Raw genomic sequence first — 21,042 nt, forward strand, 5'->3', positions numbered from 1 at the left:
AAACACTGTCTCACACAAATATTTTTTGCAAGACTCTGTGTGTCTCCCCTGGGTTTTCTCACATACCAAAATGAAATACATCCTAACAAACGCAAAGAACAAAGATTAAATTCTTGTCTCTCATCGGCACAGTGGGACTCTTAAGTATATATATACAAATTGAAAGGTCAGGTGAACTTGTACTCCTAAACCCTAATAAACTGCTGGTATTCTCCCTCCAGATCTATGTACAGGAAGATGATTTAAAACTCAATAAGTTTTTGGCTGAAGGAAACAATCATCTTGTATAATGAAAGCAAGCAGCAGGGGTAGAAAAGTGAATGTACTTGGAAACACTTTAAAATGGAGCTATGCACACTAATTTTAGATCAAAGAAGTAGGTTAATCACTTAGCAATACAGAATGTTCAAAGAAACTGTAATGGACATGGTAGGAAATCAATTCTAGATTATTCACCTGCTAGAACCACTTATACCAGACAAGTCAGGCATGTTCAAATGTATGTTTACTATCTCCCAATAACTTTTCAGTGATTTAATTGAGGGTCAAACCACATAGCAGACTGCAAGGCATTTCGACCCCTGTGGTCAAATCTGGGATTGATTTCTCTCAAATGAAGACTCTTAGGATGTATTAGGTAGTTCTGCAAAACTATATTCAAGAAATATTTTTCACTTGCCATCAGTAAAGCTGTATTCAGAATGTGTTAGTGTTGCATGCACTCAAGCTCTAATGCGACACAACTGGCAAGCTTAACAATCACAGCAGTGCAGAGCAGATACAACTTCTCAGTTCCTAAAACAAGTACTTTATGAAGGTACCAGCCATTTGATAAGGGTGTGCTTAATCAAGAGATGTGCTCTGCAGTCATTACCAATAAAAACTTCCAGCCTTGATCACACATAAGCATTCTAATATTTCAGTGTCACTAGAAGAAAGAGAAAGAACCTATACATCTGTAAGACATCTTCATTCAACAGACTATAACACTGCTACAGTTCTATCCTCTTGGGGGAGAAAAAAAGCAAATGCATTCAGAAGTCCTTCATTTGTTAATGTCTACTATTCTGAATAAACCTTTACCACGGCGGAGAGAGCGAGAGAGTAAAAGAAATTCAGAGATATCGGTCTTAATTATGGAGTTTGAACATCAATGTCCTTAACCTGTTATGGTCTCCACTTTTTAAAAAGAAAAAAAAAAAAAAAGTTGAAGTGATGGAGGAAATTCTTTTTGCCTAGATACTAAGAAAACATAATCTGGCTATGTAGTAAGAAAATGACAGAGAGATGACTTGATTATGTGGCATACAAGTACATTTGAAAAGAAAAACTGGCCCAAGAATTGAATTCTTCACTGAAAAGGTAATCAAGAACCAGTAATTGGAAACTGTAATTAACCAGATTGAAAAGAAAAGCAAAGCATACATTTTTACCATCACAGTAACTGATCAGTGCAACAAACGGCCCAAGAAGCAGTGGATTTCTCACTATTCACTGCATTCAGATATGTTTCAGTAAAATACAGGTTACTGAGCATCTTGTTTTGTAAGACAAGTGTCTGCTAAGAAAGGCAGGAGCTTCCCTTGGAATCGAAAATGTAAACCACTTCCCTCTGAAATTATTATTATAATTTTGAAATCATGGAGCTCTCAGGCAAAGAGATGAGAATAACAGTTCTTTACTAGTATGTAGAATAAAGCCAACAACCAACACCAGCTCTGGCATTAACAACAAACAGCACCAGGAACCCGGTGCCCAATTCTCGGCCGCGGGCGCTCTCCCCGTCGGTGCAGTTCCGCTGAGGGCCGCCGGGGGCGCTGCTGGCTCCCGGCGGGCCGGGCGGCCGCGCTGATTCCCCCGCGGCCGCAGGGGGCGCTGTGGCGCGGGCTCGGGGTGCGCACGGCGGCGGCGGCTCGGCCCACACGGGGAGGGACGGGGGAGAGGCTTTGCTTCACAAACCCCCTGGGGAGGCCGATCCCTGCAGGATCTGAGGAGCACCAGCCGGGCCAGCAGGAGCTCTGAGCGGGCAGGGGGTGCAGGGCTACAGCGCAGCCAAAACTCGGAGCAGTGCAGAAGAAGCGGCTGGGGCGGGACAGCGGCAGCTCGGCTCTGAGCAGGGCAGGGAGGGGCGAGCTCAGGATCCCGGGCACCCGAGCAGATGGTGAGAAGTCCCTCTTTTAGTGAGGCGGGTGATAATAAGGTCCCAGGTCAGTGGCTGCTCTCACGAGCAGAGGTTCACCCCATACAGAAGAAGCAGCTCTGGGCTGGGCTCTGGCAGCAGCCACGAGTTCCCTTCCCCAAGCAGCAGCTCTGACTGTCCTCCAAATCCGAGAGAGACACACAGAGAGAGAGAGACAGACAGACAGACAGAGAGCTCCAGTTCTTTACCTGCCCAATTCTCCGGTATCTCTGCCCCTCGGAGAGAAACTCCCAGTTAAGAGAAGTGCAACCAGATGCCCTCCTCCCCTAAGCTTGGCCACTTCTTTTGGTGGTGGTTTTTTGTTGTTGTTGTTGTTTTGGTTTTTTTAAGCACCCAGTTGTTAATGTTTCCTAACAACTTATGGGAAAAATCCCCTAAGTAAAAAGGAACAAAATGAAAGAAACCTAACCCCCAGCACTGAATTAAATACAGAAGCACCCAAGTTCAAATTTAATGTCCTCCAATATACAGGTGATCAGAGCAGATAATCTAATAACTCTTTTTGAGAATTAACGTAAGGCTAATACACTAACTTTTATGAAATTATTTCAGAACCACATGATAGCAATAGAAGAAATTTTTCAACTGCACAGTCTCCCTGAATAATATGCCACACCAAGCAGAGAAGCCTTTCTAAAACTAGGATAAGATAGCAACAGATAAAAGCACTGATTACTAAACAGTGCAAAATAATGGAATAAATACAAGAAGGTATTTGAACAAGTGAAGTCACAAAAAATACTTAATTGTAATTTGAAATAATTTAGGGATCAGTAACACATAATAACGTCACAGCAGTTAACAGACAAGTGTTTGTATTATAGAGGACTACAAAAAACCAAGCATCTAAGAGTCACCACTGATGAAACCAGGCTAACATTCTCTATAGAGCATACAAGTGAAAAAGATTAGACAATAAATGGGAAACGTTCATCTGCCATACAACATCATAAATTTAGGCGGAGGTGCGCTAGAAGGATTTACCCCAAGGCACCTATAACATGACAAATTACCTCAAGGAAAGCACAAGAGACATCACCAAGTAAAACGCCATCCAAGCTTTGAACAAAAGTTCTCTTACAAGCTATCCCACCTTCACATAATGCTGAAACGAATCATCCTCTTTCCTCCAAGCTTATAACAAACTCTTTCATTGGAAAAGAATCAAAGATTGACCATGTACTTTGGGAAAAGCACTAAGTTTTCCTCCTTAAAGAAAGCTAAAATTGGGTTGTTTTAATATGCTTAAAATCCAGGTAAATAATTCCCCTTTATGCAATTATTTTTTGCCAGAACTGAGGAAAACAGAGATTTTATACATCTGCCCAGTTATAATGAAGAGAGAAACACTCTGTACTAAATGATGATTTTCACTTCAAAATTACACTCTTGTGTCTTTACTTCTCTTTACAATATTCTTGACTTAACTGTGTTATTTGTAACACACTTCAAATGTATAAAGTACTAAGCTCTGTAATCAGATCTTAAGGTTTATTAGTGTTTTGTGACCCTGTCGAAGAATAAGAGACTAGTATTTTTTAATACCACAAAGCAGGATTTCTTGGCTCCTTAAGCAGCCTGTTTGTATCAAAATCCTGTTCCAGAATTGCAATGCGCTTCCTGCCTGCCTCCCGGTACTTGCAATTGTCCGATCTCACGTCAGCAACTAACCTGTTCTGCTCAGCTCTGACCTCTTTGCTGTGAGTCACACAAACTCTCCACCTTTTGCAAATACGGTCGTTCTGCATACAATCTATCACAGAAAATGGGAGTATCTACTCTATTCTTTTCCTCCTGACTTGGAGAAATAAATAAAAAGCTTGTAGTGTCTCTTTACTTATTTTTCTTATATGCTATTCTGTTTATCATCACCTTGTTTTCCTTGGAGTCAATAGAGTTGGTTTATATCAGTTGGTAGGACCACAGCAATCAGTAAGGCTATGATGTCAAATACCTGCAAGTCCTCTGACTGGCAGTGTCTTTTACTCAACTCCAAATTACCGTATTTTGGGTTGGCTGTATTACTGCTAGCACAGTATTTAAATCACAGGGTTCACAAACAGCTGGAAGACATAGTTAGTAAATATGCCAAAGCTCTCTATGATAACAGCTGAGAAGGTATCTATTATGGCCTCCAGACTAACAAACGGATAGAGAGCATAATACAGGAGAGAATTAGTAAACATGGACAAATATGAGGTACCATCAGAGAGTCAATATGACCATTCCAGTGTAAAGAGGCCCACAGATGTAATCATAAATAGAACTGTTGAATTTAAAAAACAATGGTCAGAGTTTGAACTACTTTAATTCAGGAGTAAAGTAGAAAATGGTCTCTGATGATTTAAGTCAGAAATAAAAGCCCCTCATTACTTTTTGACTTGAGTATCTATTTGAAATTGTAGTCAGGGAAGCCATATGGAAAATATTTCTAGTCTCTCATGATTTAAAAAATAGCATTCTCAGTTACAGTAACTATTGTAAATTGTTTCTTTTATTATCTTCCCCACTCCCAGCCCTACAGCAGTGTGTTAACCCACAATCTTTATGGCTACAATCTGGCTGGGGGGAGGGGGTTGTCCCCAGAGACTGTTCTGTATTTTGAATTATTGCAATGACTATACATTATTTTCCAATTCCGCAACACTGCTCCTGAGTAAGTAGCATGCAGCTTGGTGAGCTCTGGGAGACAGAAGTAATACTCTGCCTTGCTCCGCTGTAATAATTACAAAACTGGATTCCTTTCTATCATGAGAGCAAACAAGAATTTTTGCCCATTTTCCATGTGCTAGATGCCCTTCAATGTGATTCTAATATGATGCTGATTAGCAAGGTCAAAGTCTGCACATTGGTCATCTCTACTCCTTGGTATAAAAGACTGTGAAAAAATATTTATCAGTCCAGTATTTGAAGAAATACTCACTTTATATGATACCTAAATCAGAGTTATTACAGACTTATCACGGACTAAACCAGGCATCTTCAGCATCAAAATATTAAGCTCATTAACTCTTTTCTTTTCTGGATCCAGGCATTTAAAATGTAAACAAACATGATAAATACAATGGCTGAAGATTCGCCAGCTAAGATCTGTTTTCTGTGTTGCTATTTTCCTGAAGACTGAAGGTAAGAAATCCTTAGGAGCAAAATACCTCATAGCACAGCAGGCAAGTAACAGAATCTTGACACAGTACTTTAAAGATCAACAAAATCCTATTCAGATCCTCAGCCAACTGCAATAACTTGGAACACAGTTGTCAAATACCTTTAAGAAGCCATCAAGTTAATTTTGCTTCAAGTTCAGTTTGGGAGAAGTGTGGCAAAACAAATGAAAATATGTATCAAATTTAAAATAAAATTACAGAAAAAAATCAAATTAATTGCTCTGCCTCTTGCAGGCATTCTGAAAAATTTTAAAGGGCTAAAACAGCAAAAGCCATACACAAAGCATGAATAATTCACTGCCCCAAAGACAAAATGCTCATTTTTATCTTACTGTCAGAGGTGGAAATCATCTCTCTCATACTCATCCAGTATCTATACTAAAGTATAGAGGTTTCCTTAAAAATTATGTCTTCCCTTGCCTTTTTACTTGCATCTAAGCCATACTAGTATCCATGTCTTCTTACAATACCTGACCCTTTTTGTAATTCTTCTATTCACAGCATGGTCCAAGTTTGGTTCTTTGGTACAATCTTTCCCATCTCCAAATGACTTCTGAATATTTTCTTCTAGAATCTAAAACATCCTGTACATTGGCCTCATATAGTGTAACCTAACACCCTTGCAACCCTGCACATCAACTCCTGTCCCGGAGAAACTACCAGTGTGACCATAGTACCCATTAACTCAGGGAGAGAAAATTTGCTTCAAGCAGGAAGAGACTGGTGTGATAAACTCCCGATCACTGCTTTCATAGGAATCTCTTCACCTCCTTGGCCACTCTGTCCCCCTAGGTACTGCGAGCACCCAAAGGGCAACTGGGACCCCAGCTGACTCATTACTAGGCATTTCAAAATGCCTCTGAGTACAACTGGTTACTCCAAAATCTGTTTCAAATCCTGCCTCTTCTAGAGAGTAGACCCACTGAACCCTGCCTAGTCATACAGAGTCCAATTCAACATCTGTTAATTGTACAGTAAAAGAAGAGATAAAGGTATATGCCGTAGGACAATACTGTTTACTAGTGCCCAACCAACCAAGCCAAAACATTCCAAAATGGTGAATCCCAGATAAACTCCAAATTTTCTGTATTTGTTATATAATAGTATTTGTACTTCATGTACATCCCACCCTCTCACAGAATCCTGAGTGTTTTGTTACTCTTCTGATTAACTACCTACATCCAAATCACTAGCATGTTATTTAACTTTCCGTTATTTCAGTTGTACAGCTAAACTTTGTAAGTAAGACAAGGCAGGGAATTTTATCCACTGATTTCTGTATTATGTGTTTCTTCAGACTGGATTCAAGCATAGGGGGGGAAAATAATATGCATGGATTTGGGGGTTTTCTCTTTAAAAGCCAAATAGATGTATGTGTACACAGGACTGGCTGATTTTACCAGCACATAGCTTTGTGAAATTTCTAGTTTAACTGCTACTACCAGAAGTGCAATGCATTTCTTAACACCAGAGCAGTATCAAGGAGGAACAAGGCAACAATGGTAGCAGAACCATTAAAAAAGGAAAGGAAGGCAAACTAAACACTGGATAGAACTACAGGACACTGTAAGGAAACAAAAGCAGTAGTAGTTGAGTAGGGAGTAGGCAAGAAACATCACAAAAGGAACTATGAGAATAGGGAGAAAACTAAAGAGAAAAATAAGCAGTACTTTAAAATAAATAAATGCTATTCTGTCTGAAGTTAACAGAGGCATGATTCTAAGGCAATAGAACCCGCACTAAAGACAAAGACACCACACTAAATCAAAATTAATCCAGAAGCCAAGGGCCTGGCATGAATAACCAGTGGAGGTAGTCTTCATTTTTTATAAAAACATTTTAAATTGCTGGGGTTATAAAACTAGCAAAAATAAGCTTGAAGTTTTCTAGGAAAACTTCCTTTACAAAGCAACTTCCTCTGTTCAAACAGGGCTAAAAATAGCTTCTGTAAAGAAGAATCTTGTATACAAATTGATACTAATTAAAACATTCCAAGGATCTGTTCTCCTCTATTACTGTAATTTAGATAGTTCAAGTAAATATTCCCTCATAGAACTAAAATCTGAAACATGGCAACATTATATTTGGCTTTTTTATAGTGCTGATTTTTAATCCGTTTTATTAATAACCCAAGAGATGCTCTCTCTCATCATCTCTTTCACACTTACAGCTGCACCCTGTTTTTACTGGAACAGATACGATGACTCTCATCAGATTTAGTGCACCAGAATCTGGTAGTTCTGCGTGACCACAGATCTCTAGAGAACTACTGATGATCTTTTTCTACCAGACCTCCTCCTGGGCATAAAACTGAATTTTCAGAACAAAAGAAAACTAACTGGCTAACTGGGCAGCAAAAGCAAAACAGCAGGATATGAATGTGGGTCCTGCCAAGAGGAGAGCTGCCACAGTAAAGCGTGGCTCCAATTACAGCTTTCTTCAACTAATTGTCCCAGTTCAGATCACCCATTTCGCTTTTCTTCAGGAAAGAGCTGCAATGATTTTGATGGCTGATTCCAAAGTGGGTTCCTAGGCATAGCAGCACTTTCATGGTATAAAGCAATCATTTTCACTCTCCTTGTAATTCCAGGGGGTGGGGAAAGAGCAGCTGGTTCTGTACTTGAAAGCATCAGCATGTCTCCCTGGACTTTCAGCTGTAGCCTAATGAGTTGGCAAGTATCTTTTGCACTACAGCTTTTCTCAGGATAATTAACAAGATCTAAGATGAACTCTTTGATGCAGATTGAGCTAAGCCAATTCCTCACGGAAAAGTCAGTGCTTATCCACACACAGGCGGAGGAAACTGCTGGAGTTCTTGTTGGATTCAACCAAGTTGACTGACACCAGTCAAGTAGGAACTACAGACTCCAGCAGGAGCTCCACAAGAGAAATGCTCACCCAGCCACATCCTGCTCAAGGCAGGTAACTTTGGGTTGGGTAACTTTGCTACTGTCCCACAAATCACCTCATAAGTAAACAGTGAATTAATTTTCCAGTGCCATTCATCTGGTGTTTCTTAAAGATGCAAACATAATATAAAACAACTCCTAAAAAATATGACAAAGCCAAAGAAACTAAGAAATGCTAAGCCAGCCACTTAAGGATACTACAGTGACATCTGAAATCAGGGACGGAGCTTTTGAGCAGGAACAGACTTGAAGCTGAGAAGTAAGCGGTAAAAGTCTCTCTGAGTTTTTTTTTCTGGTAGTCTTACAGGACTACTAAAGCACTGAGACATCCCTTGTCTCCACAGCACAACTCCACTACTGTGTGACCACCACAATATTCTGAGCATTGCTGGGTTGCAATCATTTTCACCCTGAAGTGGACATTTGGAGTTGCTCTGAGTGGGGCAGAATATTCTTCTGAGCCAATCTGCCAACAACAGTGCTAGCAGCTAGAGCAGTGAAACAGGAATCAGAGCATAAAAACTTCAACTACTTGTAACTATGGTCAAAGCCCTTTCACAGCCAAGCATCACAACCCTTCTCAAACAAGTATGTGAAAAAGTTCACACTCCTTCAAAGAGTGGCAGGATCTAATAAGAACTGGGCTAACCAAGGTTAGAGGTACGCTGAGCTGCATCAGTTCAACACTAAATGGCCTATCAGGGAAATACAGAAGATTATATAGATGCTTCTTTCAGCTTAGTTAAGTCTTGTCAGTGTCAAGTACAACTCTCAGAGGACAAGAACCCACACACTGAAACTCCTCATTGTTCCAGACTGTTTCCCCTTTCACTTTCATGGTCAGACCCCAGTATGTCAGGACAAAGAGAGATTTCAAGCTCTACAGGCAATAAGGCTGATGTATGTCAGTGACCAAAACTGAACTCCCTAAGGGAGCTGAATAAGATCCACCAAGATTAAAAAAGGCTATTGACTTATTCCCATGCAGGTGGCTCAACATTTCCTCTGGGCAACACTTGAAAAGGAGCTAATTATGCACATACAATCATGGACCAAAAAAAGCAGTCCAGCTATTTTAGAATTCATTTACTGATATTTGATACAGAATGTTATTACCAAACTCCAGCTGTCAGCTTTGGTCATCCTTTTGTTAAAATTATGACATTTTTCTGAAAGAAAGCTCTCGGAATATGAAAACCAATTAAGAGAAGATGCTAATGACACAGAACATAGGCCAAGAATAATACCCTCTTTCTGCTAAGTAAATGCTTCAGATTCCTCTAGTGTAGGAGACTGACAATGGTCTATAGGACAACAAAGTTACTCCTATTGCACTGAATAATTAAGAGCTATTAATTTTATTTTACATATGTTAATGCAAAAAGGTGAGCTATCCTCTGCAAAATTACTAACACATTGTATTTCAACCAGTTTACAGAGCTAACTGGGAACGCTCTCCCCTGGTCTTCAGTAAGGCAAGAACTCTCAGTGACTTTCATGGTTCCTCCACTTCAATGAGTAGAAAACCTGGGCATATTAGCTTACTCTTCTACTTTTGGTTAGTGTCTCCAGCACTACAGACTGCCTCACTGCTTGCTGACATTCCTCTTCCCATTCCCAAACTGCCAATCTTCCAAATTCAGCACTCTTACAGCTGTATGAGTGATACACTGCTGCAGGAAGCAGCACTTGTTAAACCCAAAAAACCCTGCTGGAAGCACTTCTGCACCAGCCCTGCGAGGACACCCATGCTGTGCCACGCCAACCAGGGCCAAAGGCTTGTGCTGCTTTGGCAGGCCAGATTCTGAGCAAGCGCCTACACATGGAAGAGGAGCAGACCTACCAGGAGGCAGACCTGCTTTTGCAGGAAGGTAAGAATGAAGAGTACCCTTGCAGATGGAAAATGGCAGAGGTGAGGATCTCATACTAGCTCCCCATGGAAGTAGAAGAGCTGTTTATTACCCCATCTGAGAGATGTTTCGGGCTTAACTTTTTGTGCTTCATAATACAAAACTAATCATTTACTTTTAAAAGTATTTAAGAAGTATGCTCCTATAAGAAACTATATAATCTATTGTATTGGTTTTAGCCATTGAAACACGACTATGCTCGGTCTGTAAAAGAAAAAGGTTACCCTGAGACCCACCAGAGTGGCCCTGAGCTAACCATGAGCAGCCAGGCAGTTACCACAGCTCAGGTGGCCAACAGTAACTATTTCGAGTTAGGTTTTTTTAAGTGTTATTCATTCAGAAATTCTTAAACATTTTGTCTCTTTGCAAAATGAAATGTGAAAAAAACTCTCTTATTCACTCCTTTACAAAAAACATACAGTTTCAAAACAAATAAAAATGGAACTTTTGCCACTATATTGAGACAGCAAATGCAGCTCTAAACCATAAGCTATGAAGATTTTTTTATACTGGTATATTAAGAGTACAATTGTTTACACTACAAAATACCTTACTAAATCCTTAAAACAGTAAAAATACACTATTCCTTAATCTTACTCCAATCACATACAAACACCAAATTATACTGAAATTCTTTGGAATACTTTAATTTTTTTTTCCCTCCAGGGATAACATATGTTTCTAATAACTTGCCACTGAGCAAACAGATTTAACAGGGTAGCAGCATGCTGAGAAAGATAGCAGGATTTTCAATTTTCAGATGAAAGCAGCTCCATTCCCTGGCAGCCCTATTTCTAACCCCTTTAGGCCAGATCAAATTTTATCTGAAGCTAGCTGGTGCCTGTCTTCAACTTCAATTGAAGTTGAATTAGGTTTTTTACATACCTGCAGTAAACAATTTGAAGCTTATCAATTAGAATTTTTAAAATCAGTACTTATACCAGAGGAATCCTAGCAGTTAACAGGATTTCTGGACTTGGTTATTTACATATGTTTAGCTAACAGATGACCCAGTTTTTACCAGAGAATATCATCCATCTAATTCTGCAGACTCACAGATTAGTTTAGATTATCAACAGGAAAGTGTTATGCAAATTACACAACTCACCCCTGCACCTATTAGCAACAGATTTTTAAATCCTGTATTAATTTGCACAACAAAAATCTATGGTACTGTTTCAGAAGATCAGGATTAGTTTGCAACACACATCTTACCTTTGGCTCCACCATTTTCACACAGAAAATAATCTACCTTTCATGCTTAGACACTTTTGTTCTACATACTGATTTGAAGCTAAACCATTTGACAATCTCCATGGCTCAAAAATGTCTCTTTATATAAGGAATACAATAATAATAATATTTCTACATTTCACAGCTCTCTCTGATAAAATGCTTACCTAGTATTTTCAAACAGGGGTTCTTAATTATGCATCACATCAGTCTCATCTAGATACCAGGGTGAGGAACCCCTTACAACACTGTAATCACTTGCACTGGAATTCTCGTTATACTAAGGCTGCTCACATCAGGAAGCTTTCTTTCACACTTGATTTAGTTCAACTATTTGAAGAGCTAACCCAAACTTTTCTTCACACCTTCATGTAATTTCATTCAAACAGCTGGTTTGGTTTTGTTTTTGTTTTTCCTAAACAACTTTTTAATGTGTGAAAAAAAGATATAAATTACTTTATCAAGTTGCCCTGCTAAAAATAAAGATTTTATGATTGATTAATTAATGGGAAATAAATGAACATATACATATGAACAAAAAAGACTAAAGCTCTAATACTAGATGTCTGTATTTGACAAAGATTCAACAAATTGCAGCTGCTTACATAATGTAAATGGTTGCTGCTACATTTTTGTCCAGCTTTTCTGTTTTTTTATTCTGATAAAAATCTTTTCTTTCTGAGGAGCGCTCAGTGGTTTGGATCTGACATTTGTCTAGAAGCTTTATAAAGTAAGAATGAAACTATATTTAGCTTTTTAATGCATGCAAAGCTGCAGAAGAATCAGAACTAATATTAATGAGGAAAACTTTTATCAAGTATAATTCTATCTGTTGCCACCCAAATGGGACTAATTTGTTCAATTATCTGTAAAAATACCAGTTAGACAATTAAATGAAAGCTTCTGAAGCATATCTGTTCAATTAACAACAATGCAAATGCATAATCACTCAATCATGCCAGGGGCTGCTCCCCCAGGCATCTTCAAATCTTTCATGAAAAGCCCTATCAATCATCACTAAGGGACCCTTTTCTTGCCCCAGTCTCAGACAATAGTTTGGAATAGGTGGTGGGAATAGGGAAGAGGACAGGACTGTATTTCTCCACTATACTGCTAGCAGAACCACTGCTCTGTCAGCAGAAGTAAGACTAACACAGCTAACACACTGATCCTTCTCATATCCCTGACTGTATTCCTTCATAATGAGGAGCTAAGGAGTTAAGTTTCAAATGAGGCTCACTGGGACCTAGGGAAGCTAGCTGTTGATGAGCCAAGGCATACAAGCTGAAGGAGCTCTTCTGGGAAAATAATTTCTTTTTCTTTTTATCTGAACAAGGACTGTAAGATTCAGGTCTGTGATAGAGCCTTAGAAAGTTATCTTAGCTTTGACTGTACTTACAGAGGGTTTGGGAGTACTTGGATTTTCCAAGTATTAGCCTTTCACAGATTCAGGTATCTCATTAACAACTAGATGGATCTGTATGCATTCAAAAATTGAATCTCTAACCCGGAAAGTTAAAAGACAGAGAGCATGTTTAACATGAAGTGTAATATCAGGTACGTAAATGCAAATATGCAGAGTGTGTAACAACATGTATGCAAACTAGGCTCACAGGCTCTCTGAGCTGTGTCCCAAGCAGAATATGGCCAGATGACAACAAGCTTTATATGCATAAATGCATCTGCTGAAACATTTTCGTGTTTGTTGTGATGAGGAATCTGATAAATGTTCAAATATAGAGAGTAAGAATTTGACACTTGGCATTGTCAGGACACTGTACACCTTTGCTATTCATATGCATTTATAAGAAGAGAAGATCTTGCTACTTTCATTGTACTGGCCCCTGTGAAGTTTCATGATTTTATTAGGTCAAATTCTGGTATGACACACTTCAGCAAAGACAAAATTAGGTCTTTAGGAATGCATGTCAAGTACCCATAATATCTAGGAAGGAAAATTCTAAACGTACAAACAAAGTTTTATTACACATCTGCTATGCAAATAACATTCACACACCACTTACTCTGAAGTTTAAATATATGAAAGTAGGAAATGAGAAGTTAGTTTCTAACTGACTTCTGGTTTTGTTATTTTCTCCAAAACCAAATACCAACTTTTTGAAAGCCAGTAAAAGAGTTAAAAATTATTGAAACATGATGAATTGTTTAAAATGTAAAATACTTCTTTAATAACAATTGTATTATTCTCATTTTTCCTTAGAACAAAAGAGCATGAACTGCAGAATGTTGCTGATGCAACTGGGCCATGCAGTTTGGAACTTAATGGACTTGATTGTGGTTTATTTAAGGTGTTGCAAAACCATCGCAATGTGATGTGTGATGAATCTTGTCTATTATATTTATTTCTATAGTCAGCAAAATAATATCCAACTAGGCTAAAAAAAGATCCACACAGAGCTCCAAAACTGCTGCTACCATCATCTCAGTTCTACAGCAGATCTCGGGGCTTACGGTCCTGAGGGGTCAGGGACGTCCTTGCCAGTCCGAGAAGCACGAGCAGCAACACAGTGTGGAATTACCAATAACACATCCAGTGTAACTTTGCCGTTATTTAGCTCCTTATACGAAACAATCTTAAATGACTTAAAATACAGAACTCTGCACCACTCAAGAGTTAGGCAAACACTGTAAATCTTGTCTTTTATAAAGGACAAAAAGAACCAAAGATGTTGGACTCACCCACCACAGTGGCAGGGGAAAGAACAGTGGTTAGAAGTGAACTAACTAATGACTGCTAACATTACAATTAATTTAATTTTGCAAACTGCTTCCACCATTTCAAGCCTCATTGTTAGCAACAGGGTCACTTTTTAAAATCAAAGACTGATTTCTTTCATCGAGTCACAGGAATTGGATGAAATTATCAAGGACATAGGAAGAAATAAAAAAGTAAAACTGATCTCCCACACTTCTGATTTTTTTGAGCTTATGTCTGCTTTTGGAATGTAACATAAGTGAGTAAAAGGTGGATAGCACTCCAATAGCTAAGTACTTAAAGACTTCTGATACATAACCCACTAATATTCACTAAAGATACACACCTTGCCCAGCAGGCACACCAACAACATAAACGTAAAATGCTATTAAGACGCAAATGTTAGCTGTCCTTGCCTCTAAAAACTGGAGTTGGTTTTCAAGACTTATCTATCTGCAGAGATCTGGATGTTCAAACAGTATTCAAACACACAGTCTACAATCTATAAGGAAAACCTGAAGACACTTGACTAGGCGAACAGGTGTCTGTCAGGAAACCAAAGTTTTTGATGTAGGTCTTGCACCACATTCACAGAGAAGCGCTGGTTAGCCAAGGCCTCAGAAGTGCCATGGAAGGCAGTGGTTGAGCTGCAGGGCAGGACAGCTGGGGAACCCAGCACAACGACAGCAGCAGAGAAATAACCATATCTTGTCATCTCCAAGGCCAATATACCCCTTCCCCACTGATTCCCCAGGAATCACATATTCAAGCACACACGAAGAGCTCCTGGCAGGGATCCTATCTTTAATAAATTAACAGCAGTGTGATACCGTCCTTTTCCCGAGATTATCTTTCACATGACATTGTTTCATCTCTCTCACTTCAGCTGCACCCTGTTCGTAAAGGGGGAGCAGCCTGGAAGCACATATCCTGGCATCTGCACGCCACTGCCAGCTTCTTGAAAGAGAGAAAACTGAACGTCTTTTGCTCAAAGTATGTGACTGAGACCCTTTAAGGAAAAAAAAAAAAAAGAAAAAGAAAAAAGAAAGATCGACAGAAGAGTGCCACTTCGCACTAAAATTCCCAATAACCAAAAAACCCCACAATCAGACCAGCTGACAAGACTAGCCGACGTTTCTCTGGTTTGGAAAAACGGAGAGCTGCCTGATACCGAGCGGAGAAGCTCCGGGTCTCCCGGTGTTTACCTTCCCCGGCAGCCGGCGAAGCGCCCGGCGGCGGGGACGTTTCTGCACTTCAACAGGCTTGAAGTTACCCCGCAGCCCCCGCCGGAGCTCCGCGGCCGCTCCCCGGCCCGCGCCGCGCCCGGCGGACGGGGGGTCGGGCGGGGGTGTCCGCACAAACCCTCGGCCGCCGCCGGCCCGCGCCCTCCCCGGCCCCGCCGCGGCGGCCCCGCTCACCGTTCTCCGGCCGCCGTCGCGGAGGGCTGCGGGGGCGGGGGCAGGGCGGCCGGGCGGGCAGGGGCGGCCCCGCGGCTCGGCCCCGCGGCTCGGGCCGGCTCACACGTCAGCCCGCGCCACGAGACCCGGATCTGCCGGCTCCCGGCGGCGGCGGGGCAGGGGCGGTGCCGCGCGGTCCCGCCCCCCGCTCCCTCCCCTCCGCCCGGAACGGGAGCCCGAGCTCCGCTGCGGGCAGGGGCGGCCGCGTCCCGGGCGCGCCGTCCGGCGGGGCAGGGCTCGGGGGCCGCGGTAGCGCGGTGTCGAGCAACGCGGCGGCCATAAAAATCAAACTCCGGTGGGTCGGCGCGGGGAGGACGCAGGGAGAGGACTGCTGTGGGGCCAGGTATGCCTGCCGGTCCGCCGCAGCCCGGGCTCCGCGCCCCCCTCACAAACACGGTCGCTTCGGCCGCTTGGCCCTAGCCATCCCCACCGAAGTACGAGGGAAATTACTGTGTAGTTTCTCATCTTGAAATCTAAATCGGGAGCTCGTGACTCACGGACTTCTAAGCCATTAAAGCACCCATCAGAATAGGTATTTAGATGCTGTGAATGAAGTTAGAGAGGAAAATCAGATTGTGGCTTCTCAGTCAGCCAAGGAGAGGGAGTGTCATGCTCCCAATACAGAAAGATAGACCACATCCTGTCTTGGCACGCTGATTCCATGCAATAATGCAGTGGGGATTGTACTGAAACATGATTTTAAAGAGTTAAGATTTTAGCTAAGGGTTAGAATCAATTTATATTGATCAAGAGGTAAGTTAGATTAGTAAATGGTAAGTTAATGATTATTAGATGTCTAAATTAGAGCTAACTGTTATATATGAGCTTGTTTATAGAAAAAGTGGAGTAAGTGAACCGTCATAAGAACAGATTGAAACCACTAAGAACAATGGCCAGCACCTGGACTTGGTATCAATCAATCACGAAGCAGGGGACCTTGGATTGTGCCAGAGGGTCACAGAGACCTGATGAAGACTCTCCTGACTTCATCCTTCGAGACCACTGACCCAATTCGAGACCACCGACCCAATCCAAGAGAAGAACTGCGCACGCGTGAAGGACTAATAGCCTCATTTTAACACAGAGCGGGGATGGGAGGTGCTGGGGTTATGCATATGTATTTTATGTAAGGTCTTGGAAAATAAATAGAGAGCAAAGAGCCTTGTTTGGGGCGGCCACGCCTTTCGGAGATGACTCCCGTGCCACCCGCCAGTGAATAAACATACCACTTTCTAACTTTAATTGGTTAGAGGGTCTTTGTCCATGACTATATTGGTTTTCAGTGACTCAGTACAGAGAAGAAAATCTTGTCCTCCAATATTTCCAAGGCTGCCTTACCTCTTCCAAGTCAGGAAACAGGGACAGCACTGCAATTAGAGTGAGAAAGGAGGGTTGGATAGAAGTTGCAAGTGCTCTCAGGTTGGTACCTCCGACCAGTACTGCATAGTCTCATGTGACCCACGTATGGCTGTTCTCATTACTATTTGCAGCTGTCTTGGGGCTTTTCATGCCTCCTTCCTTTTTTTCTAAAAGTTTTTTCTTAACTTTGGGTGTTTAGCCTATGTTACTTTGCCAAGTCTTGGATGCACTGCCAGTTGGCAGCCTTGCATATGCAACCATCACTGGTGCGCAGAGCCACCTCTCTCTGAGAGATGCAGGTAATTAACTCTGCTCTGTTTGGGCTGGTTCTGGATGTGAACATTCCACTTCTGAGAGGCAGCAGGTAGGCTGCCTTTGTCTAGTAATGCCACAGAGTCCTGACTTGCTGTGGATTTTGCCTCTCCCTTCCTATGTTCTAGTCCTTTCTCTTGTCTTAGTACCCAGCTGAGCAGCGGCAATACTGAAAAGGGAGGCAAGGCACTGACAAAGCCAGGCCATCACACAAAAAAGCTAAACTATGCAGAACTTGTACCATCTTGTTTACCTCAGTCCAGGGAACAAAGCCTCTGGTAAGGCAGTAGGGATGCTAAAACTTATCTTTAATTTGGAATATGAAACTATATCCCTACAATGTTTCCTGGGAGAACAGGTTTCTTGACAGCCTGTTCAGGAGTTTGGACATCAGCAATCTCAAGGTACTCTTGGCTTGAAGTATATATTGGCTGTTCTGGCCAAACACTAGACTAACCTAGACAATGGTGTCAGAGGGTAATCATAGGAAGAATGAGCAACTATTAGCTGCATCCTTCCTTCCAGCTTTCCCTCAGCCATTCTCCTAACCCTTCACCAGGAACAAGCCACCCTTGAAACAAGCAAAGGCAGCTTCTCAACACCATTAAGTAGTCTTGCTTATCTGTCTCCCATATCTCATACACAGGGCTAGCCATTGTTCTAGAAAATGGATCTGAGATCGTGAAATCTCCAAACCAGACACAATTTATCATTAGTCCTGACTCAAACAAGAGAGGAGAGAAATACCAACTGCACAGTAGCAGAGAGGAAGGTTCCTCCTGCCAAGCTGAGGCAGGAATGCCGAACACTCCTATTTTCTTGCCAAACAGCTCTTGGACAAAGTCAAACAGCACTTGCTAAAATGATAGCAGGCACATTTGGAGGAACCATTGAAACTGATAAGGGAACCTCAACGATTCATTCTTGGAGAACTGAATTTGGACAATCCTAGAACTGGAAGGGCAAGACTGTAAGCTGGACCAGCAGCATGAGATGCCTTGTCAGAAATAATATGAGCCTGCAAAGAGTTATACAGGAGAGGTAGGAGTTGAGAATGATGACAACTGAGTGATCTACAAGAAAGCAGTATACAATGGTGGCACAGCTAGAGCTGGGATGTCTTCCTCACTTCGAACAAATGCAGCCTCCTCAGATCTCAGTGCATCATACCTTTCCGGCTCATTTCTCACATCACGCCATCAAGGTACTTGCATTATGTTTGGTAACATCTTGAAACTGTGCCTCAAAGAGATGTGCAAGCAGCCCTACTTGGCTGGCCAGCCAGCCCCATTGGGTGAGATAAAAGCTACCCCTCCCTACTCTAATTTCTTCACTTCATGTTGTTACTGCAAAGCTCAGCATATTTGAAAATAGTTTTAAATAACTGGTTTCAGTAAAAAGCTAAGGGTTTTTTCCAGTATCCTGCATTATTTGCACTGCCGTTTGACAGCAAAATAGCAATTTTCCTGATTATTTTTCTTTGCTCAAAATATGTTTCCATTGGCATACTTGGAAATACAGGAAACTGATGGGCCTAATGAAGGATGGATTTGTGAAAAGTTTACCCTCATGTATGAAACTTCAGAGGATGAACCATCAAGGAAGAGGGGCAGGCAACAGGAGCCACAGAAAGCAGAGACCAGGAACGAGAGAAACCATGCATAAGCTTATTGCTTTCAAATCAGTAAGAATGTACACGTAAGCAGAAAGTAGCTGGTTATTTTACATAAAACATTCTGCCAGAGCATCCCTCAGAATTTGGTCCTCCTGGTTCCCACGGGCAAATGAACAAGTCATAGCAGGCACTGATTCTGTCTCAGCTTCCTACTCCCAAGCTGCAGCCATCTGCTCCCCTTACACGCACACTTAGTGCACAATACAGCAGTAAAACAAGATCCTGATATGGAGGCTATATTCAGACTCACTCTATGAAGTCTCCATTCTGGCAAACTATGATGAAAACAGTGATGACTTAGACTACCTTATGAACAAAGCCATGAGATGCATTCAAAATCAGCTAGTAACAAGGACAGAATAATGAATCCACTGAGTATGGCACACTAAAAGAATTGTGCTGCCCACTGCCAAGCTAAAACTATGAAGAGAACTCTGATTAAAGAGCAGAGGATGTTAATATTCCTTCTACCAAAACCCTGTACAATGGAGGAGGGTGGAAGCTGAGCAAAACTTAATATTACATTCTCTACATCCATCATCTGAAAGTAGTGTGGTTTGGGCATTTTGTAAAGCAACAGGCAGGTGTCACATTCCACATCACAGTGCTAGCTTTCAACTTTTCTACCCCAATAGGAAATGGTAAAGTAGGAGTCATGTTGGTGATCTAACTTGCCAAATAGTGAATGAGCTTGTTTACAGATACCTAAGAACATTACTTTACACTACATTCTCAAGTTTTTTTCTGCTGATGTTCTTCCCATCTTTGCTGCATAAGTCTTGTCAATAGGCATTGTATTGCTGACATCCAGGTACTCTGTGGAGTGGAAATTTTTTATATGCAATTCATGCAGTTTCATCAGATCTAAAAAATTACCTAGAAATGGAGCAATTCTTCCTAATGTAACTCCTTTTCTGTTTGCTCCCTCTTTTCTTCTATGCAGTTCATAAAAAATAGATAATGCTATTCCTAGAAGGAACCTGAAGGAAACTCTGCTGCAAATTTTGATACCAAGGAGTCATTTGGAAGAGGTCTGCAAAATGGTCTGCAAATGGCACCTAGGAAGCGGAAATTAAAAGATTATTAAATACCCTTGTAGTATCAAGGTAAGAGAAGCCTTTTGGCACCAATACTGGAATTTTTGGAAAGACAAAACAAATTTTGGAAAAAGATGCCAAGTCCTTAGAAAAGTTGCCTGCAAATTCCTAGAATTCAGCTGGGCTGGCATCTCACACAGTTCTGGAGAATTGAAAAGCACTTTGGGACACTAGGCAGCAAGTCTGTGAATTGGCTGGCACAAAGAGTATATAATGTACTTATGTTAATTTAACCAATATTTACTCATGTAATCACCACTGAACCAAATTCATTCTGCCAGATTTTCTGTCAATGCACAGATCTAAACTTAATGAACACTCAACCACCATCATCAGAACTCCCAGAAAAAATATAGCTCAATGGAGACAAAAACCTCCACTGAAACTGCCAGAGGATCTATGGAGGATTGTTTGTGCTCCTGAAGCATCAACATACCAACACCAGCTTTTGTGATCAATTAGCCAGTCTAGGGAAAATGACCACAAAGGATTGCTGCAATGCTGCCAGACCACAGCTGCCCATTGAAGTTTTCCAAACTAGGAAATGGATGAAGGAAATCTGTAGTTGAGAGGTGACAAGGATTATTTTACACTTAACTAGAATAATGACTAGTAATTTAGAGTAACTATGAAATGCAAGCAGGCCAATTGGGATGCTTACAAGGTCAGGCTGTAAGCAATTTAAAAATAGAGGATTAAATCCTGAGCCACCAAATTGTTAATGATAACACTCACTGATAAGGATACACCATCTGAATTAGGCTGAAATTCTGTAGTATTAGAATAGTATGTTCTCAGTAACCACATAAATTTCATTGATAATTATCCAGTCAGTACTGGGAATATTATTTTGCAATTGCTTTGGGCAATCCCCTCTAAAAATGTGGTCTAAGTGAACCAACATTGCTATTACCTTAAAAAATTGTTTTTCCTCTGGAGCAGAAATCATAATAGCAGCTGCACAATTGTGGTGGCTTTCTTGCAAAGAAAAGATGAGAAACAGAGTGAAC

The 21,042-nt window shown here is 41.2% G+C and overlaps 1 protein-coding gene and 1 long non-coding RNA gene across 3 annotated transcripts in view; one reads left to right on the top strand and one right to left on the bottom strand.

Moving 5' to 3' along the window:
• SMIM14 (small integral membrane protein 14) overlaps window positions 1–15,613 on the bottom strand; it is a 38,251-nt gene extending 22,638 nt beyond the window's left edge. Inside the window, exon 1 of one of the 2 annotated variants that reach the window (XM_040065110.2) lies at window positions 15,551–15,613. The gene's annotated coding sequence lies outside the window, so the exon portion shown is untranslated. Of the gene's footprint in view, window positions 1–11,583; window positions 11,708–15,550 lie in introns of those variants that run through there. The other variant, XM_040065111.2, reaches the window with a different exon arrangement.
• Window positions 15,614–15,817: 204 nt separating this feature from the next.
• On the top strand, window positions 15,818–16,831 carry LOC131378567 (uncharacterized). Its single transcript, XR_009207891.1, has 2 exons — window positions 15,818–15,932; window positions 16,426–16,831. It is a non-coding gene; the product is annotated as an uncharacterized LOC131378567 (long non-coding RNA).
• Window positions 16,832–21,042: the final 4,211 nt, after the last annotated feature.

Source organism: Hirundo rustica, chromosome 5 (genome assembly GCF_015227805.2).
Source record: "Hirundo rustica isolate bHirRus1 chromosome 5, bHirRus1.pri.v3, whole genome shotgun sequence".
Lineage (NCBI taxonomy): Eukaryota > Metazoa > Chordata > Aves > Passeriformes > Hirundinidae > Hirundo > Hirundo rustica.